Source organism: Myzus persicae, unplaced genomic scaffold (assembly GCF_001856785.1).
Source record: "Myzus persicae strain clone G006 unplaced genomic scaffold, MPER_G0061.0, whole genome shotgun sequence".
Classification (NCBI taxonomy): Eukaryota; Metazoa; Arthropoda; class Insecta; order Hemiptera; family Aphididae; genus Myzus; species Myzus persicae.
Window position 1 is genome coordinate 199,223 of NW_019104377.1, and position 6,306 is coordinate 205,528.

Sequence of the window (6,306 nt, forward strand, 5' to 3'; positions counted from 1 at the left end):
TGGACAGTGCACCGTGGAGATCACACGAAGATGACACATTGAGATCTTTGAGGCTTTGAATCATTTGAATATTCCAGATGATAGAATACGAATTGACCCAGACAACAAATTAATATAATTTATGTGGAACTTAATAAAGTAGGTAAATAATACATCATATATCAAATATAACGAGCCAACTTTAGTCAAAAATAATATAATTTATGATTAGTTAACAAAAACAACAAAGCCCTTTCCTTAATGCAAGTTATAAGCATTTATTTGAATACTTTGTTATGTATATTTATAAAGATTCAATCATCCATGGTACTCATTACTTAGTACATGTTATATAGTCATAAATTATTTAAATTTAAAGAATACGACCATATATCAAAGTATCAAACGTTAATTTTTTGATTATATATAGCAGGTACAGTAGATAAATCTGATTGAAGAAAGCACTGTACGACATCGCCAACATTACACTACCTATATATACTGTATCCATCCCGTAGACATTATAAAAAAAATTTAATTTAGTTCTTGCATCGAAGTATTTTTTTAATTTTTCATGTACAGGGCGTTACAGAAAAACCTGATAGTATTTAAACATATGACAACAATTATAAGAATTAAATTGATTATTGATAACAAATAATTTAAGAAATATACTTATATCAGGAAATTTCAAAAAAGAATATTTTGAAAAAAGTTATTACATTTCAAATTAATTTATTTCAAAAAAATATTGATATTTTAAAAAACTGTAAAAAAATATACTAGATAAACATTTTTATGGCCAAAATTTGCATGAAAATCAGATTCACAAATTGGGTATTTTTATTTTTTTGGCTTTAATGTTTAAATTTGTTTTTTTATTAATTACAAAATTGTGATGGCCCTTAGAGCTTGTGAGCCCACTCAACCTTCTTCCTATAACCGACCGTGAATTTATAATAATAATTATTAAACATTACACTTCAGAAGTCATTATACATTTAATAGAATGAGTAACCATTTTTATAATAGCTCATAACCTAATAGGTAGTCCGTACAAATACGGCATACATGCGTCGCATCACTTATATTTTGTATACAGACAGTTATCACTGCATGTATGTATCTATGTAATATAGAAGTATACCATACATACCTATGGGCAATCACTGTCTACACTTTATACTAGTCTATACTCTGTAGTATAGACTATAGACTCAATAAGTCTACAAAATCTCAATATTTACATTATTGATTGTATTAAAATAGTATCAGCGGTATAGGTACTAAACTTATACAGGTACCTATATAACTGTTGATATTTATTATACGGTTGTAACTTGTAAGCACTATGAATATGTAACGTACCTACATTCTTCCAGTTTGTACTATAACGGTTTTAATATTATTTTTATTAGTATTCATATCATTAAAATTTGAATGAAAATTTGCTTTATCATACCTACCTACCGCTTCTATATCTAAAATAGATAATCGAGCATTGTACTTGAACCAGCAATACACGCTAGGTACAGTAGGTAGGTACTATATAGCGTGGTACTATACCGTGCAATGATTTGTTATTTATAACATCCGGTCAGTCAGCCAAACTAAAGAAATTAAAGGGTGTGGCGTATATAGTTGACATTGCCCAAATTTGATGGTCATTACATTATATGTACAGAATGAATGAACGTTGCATGTATAATTATCCGCCGCTTTACCCATTTCCCGCACTCTGACATTATAACGTAGATAGAGGTTAGTACAAATAAATTAACAGTACCTATACTATAATATTGCCGATCATAATTATATAATTTTAAAACGCCAATCTAAATTTGGTTTGATGATATTATAATATGTTTTATTGCAGATGGGCAAATATATTTCAGCGTACAGACTACAAACCTGTTACATGTACCTGTGGATGGTGAACATTAGACAGGAACATAAATCCAGCTAATACTTACCGGTGTTAACCGTGTTGTAATAATATGCGTATAATTTTGAGATTTAAATCATGTGTTGAGAAATTTCAATGCCCCGACGCCCGTCGGAACCACAACCGTTGAATTGGTAGCCGGTAGGTATACTAGGTAATAGGTATAGTAATTAAGCTGTGAAAATAATTTCCTGGTCATCCGCAGCACCAAACTTTAAATTTAAAACTCACGTATTCATGTTACCTATCTAGGTATAGCACTGGCACATATAAATAAATACACTTATTTCACATATACTTTATCAGCCGATGTGTATAAATATGATTCCACATTTCCACTTCATAGTGTACAATTAATTGTATAGGTACCTCATGGGTCATACATGTCGTACACTCATATACCTATACACACCCACCACCTACTGCTCTTCGAAAGTATTTTATACCGTATAGCCACCCCGTGGATCGAGAGTGCAAGCAATTGCAGATATATTAATATACTGAGAGTATAATATACACGTACATAATACGCATATATATGCATATTATATAGAAGTCGCACGTACAATAGAAGTTGTCGAAAAAAAACATTGTTTTTTCGTTGTCTTGTAGTAAGCGTGATTTTTTTTTAAAATTTATTATGGTGTTTTTTTGCGCTACCGGTACCTACTTATAATTATTTTTACAATTAAATTAATCCGACCTTCGCATCTTTATACCACTCACACAGCATGAAATTGTACGCATTGTTTCGTCGGCGGCATGTGCATAATATGTCTAAGCCCAATGATGAATATAAATTATAATATATTATACCTGATACTATATAACATACACTATAGACTATTGTACACGTATACCTACATGCATAATTTCATACTTATACACTGCACAATGCATACAACGCTAGGTGTATACAACCGTTTTGATTCATATCATAATGTATTATATATATATATAAATTATATATAATTTAATGCACATTGCACTTACAACAAAATAAAAACTAAAAATACATTCCACATGACTACGTTTTGCGCATCGCGCTTTCGAAACGACTCTACTTACAATATTTCCATACATTATAATTTATAATGCACGTATAAATGCATATCCGCACGGCAATTATCACTGCTGCAATATCCGGACACTTATCAATAACGATCATCGAATATTATATTGTATACGTCTAAATGTTTGATATAAACCTACTCTATAATTATTCATCATATACTTGCATTCTAGCTATTATATAATTTAATAATAAATACACACCCGCAGATCTATATCATATAGTAATTACTATCTGTTAATCATGTCAAATTGTTAATTATCACCTTATTATAGCCATTTTTTTTGAGACAATCCCTACTAATTATTCTTTCAAAATAGGTTAAATACAATTTTGATTTGTATAAGATATAAAAATTCAATTTTATGAATTATACAATTCATTATTATTATTAAACTGTATAATTATAGCTGCATGGAATATCATAATTATTTTTAATTTCGAACAAATTACAAATTACAAATTACATGCATGCTTAAAAAATATTTTGTATAACATTTTTCAAAATAGACATTAATAGTACAATTATTATATTTCAATATTCTACAATACAACTTACTACTTACTACTACAACTTAGCTACAGTCAACATAGTCATGGATTTTATGTAATTATTTGTTTTTTGGATTGATGGCCGGTTGCTTGAAAAATCACACCTCATGAGTCACAAGTTAGGTAACTAGTTTACAAACCTACTAACCTAGGTTGAGTTCAATAATATTATAAGAGACTCTACTTTTTTGAAGCAGAAAAGACCCTTTTATTTTATTTTTTCAATTCAAGCTAGTGGTGGATACAGGGTGCTTGGGTGATGGGAGGTTCATTCTCCCCTTGGATTGGTTTTTACGTTATTCTATATTCTTATATTGGTCCGAAAAAAAGTTATTTTTTATTTTTTTGAAATTCGCCCCCCCCCCTCCTTGTGTCACTTTTACATCCATTACTCATTGAATAGCACACTGATTATAGAAATCGTGAATTATACGATATATAATAAAGGTACCTCACATTAATATCAACGGTGTACTTACAATAAATACAGGCGATTTCGCAGTAATAGCAAACAGATAATATTTTAAGGATTTTTTGTTAGCGGATATTAGAAATAAACATTTTATGTAATAATAAATGGATTTTTATTTCGTTTGTTTCCCTCAATAAATCGTCTACAGTTTTTACTTTACTACACTGTAACATTGGTAACTTTCTGCAGGTAACAGATACCTTGTGACTTTTTCGTACAATTGTAATTATACGTTTTAAAAGTAATAACTATATATTATAATTTTTACAATTAATAGTATATGACTATACGGTTGTCGACTAAACAAATTGAAGTCGCCAACAGTTGTGTATAATCGTAGGCATCTATACACATAGGTATAAATGTATGGAATTATTGTGTCTGTCGTATACAGAAATATTTTCCTACAAGTGAAGACCTTGTATAATAGGTATATGCATGCGTATCATTATGGTTAAGACTGCACCCGCCAGCCACCATGGTATAAATAAGAGATGTTGCAGATTTGCAGCTTATACATTAATTTCCCTCCTCAAACCAATTTGGTTGTACGGTATCCAGCTATGGAGATCAGCAAAAATCTTATATCTACAAAATTCAAACATTCCAATCAATCTCACTACGTATGATTACATGCGCTCCTCCCCATGTCTCAAACCATACCTTACATCCAGACCTAAAAATACTCACTGTTCAAGAAGAAACCAAAAATTCCTATAAACTCTTCCGTGCCCGTCTTAGAATCCACTCCAATCCTCTAATCATTGCTCTAAATTCTGAATTCATTCCCGGAAACCCACCAAGAAGGTTAATAGGTAAATGGAACCGCGACCTTAAATAACTCAAATTCTAGCCAGTATAAGTGTTATACCGCTGGGTGATCACTTTATTCACTTAATCGTGTCAACCACGCCAATATGTCATATAAATCATCATACATGCTTATTGTAAAATTTATTTATAGACTGTATGTTTTAAAAATAAAAGTTAAAAAAAAATATATAATAATTTATGCATGCTACTTTATTCGTGCGATATTCGATATTGACATAACAGTACCTATATGTATATATATTTGCCTAATAATATCATATCATTAGTTTAATATGCATCATCATTTATCTCGGGCGTCGAGTGTGTATCCGGCCATTCGTAGGTACACTATTTATGCACATATTTTTATCGTAAATCGTGATTTGTGAGTAACTTTGTCGGCGCTTCGTCCACGCATTGCGCGATGTGTCACGTACTTACGTGTATTGTGCGTATACTCGTGTGTCTGACGTCTGTCGTCTGTGCATATATACTGTACATCCATGCATATGTATTGATATAATATTATATTGAACTGTGATTTGTGTACTCGCAAATGAAGGTGGCTACGTCATCTTAATATAATATAATATATCGCACCTAAATATAATATTATAAATCGTATGCACTTTAAACGGTCCAACGGAATATGTGACATGCGGAGGGGTATCGCGACATAATTACCGCTTTATCGTCGTGCGCACATGTAACTGCTATTGTAATAATACTCATATATTATATCGCGTTTAGTGTTTCGATCACTGATACCGTAATGGCGATGGCCTACAATAGAATAATATACGAACCGGGTAATATAGATTACAATAATGCTGGCTCGTCAGACGACCCATATTATATATACGCTAACCAATTATATTATAATAATATTATACATAAATACAATGATCCACCGCAGTCGCGGTCGCGTATACTTGCGTGATCGTCGATAGCGCAATAATATGTACCCAATAATAGTATATTGAATTATATTATTATTATAAACTGCATAATATGTTATATTATTGTACTTGTTGCAATAACGTTCTAAGCGCCGGCGTCTGGCGCGTCTTTAAAACGCAATCGTATTACAATATCAAACAGTATAATGTTACACTATTACATGTATCAGTTCACACAAAATGAGCTATATGCCTATGAATAATGCCATTGAGACCATTGAGTATACTGTATATTGTACATTGTACAATTACATGATAATTGTATACCTACATTATAATATACTCAATGATAATACGCTTAATCTAAAACTCAGTTCCGACTGAACGCGTCCTCCCCCTCCCACCACACAAGAATCGGGAGACACGCATCGATTTGATTACCACCGTCGCGATTAAAACAATTTTTTTTTTTTTATTGTTCTATGTAAACATATTTGTGTGCGTGTTGTAGATGTTGTCCATATTATGTAGGTCCAGGACATTTTAATAAATAGCCATGTATATATTAATCATT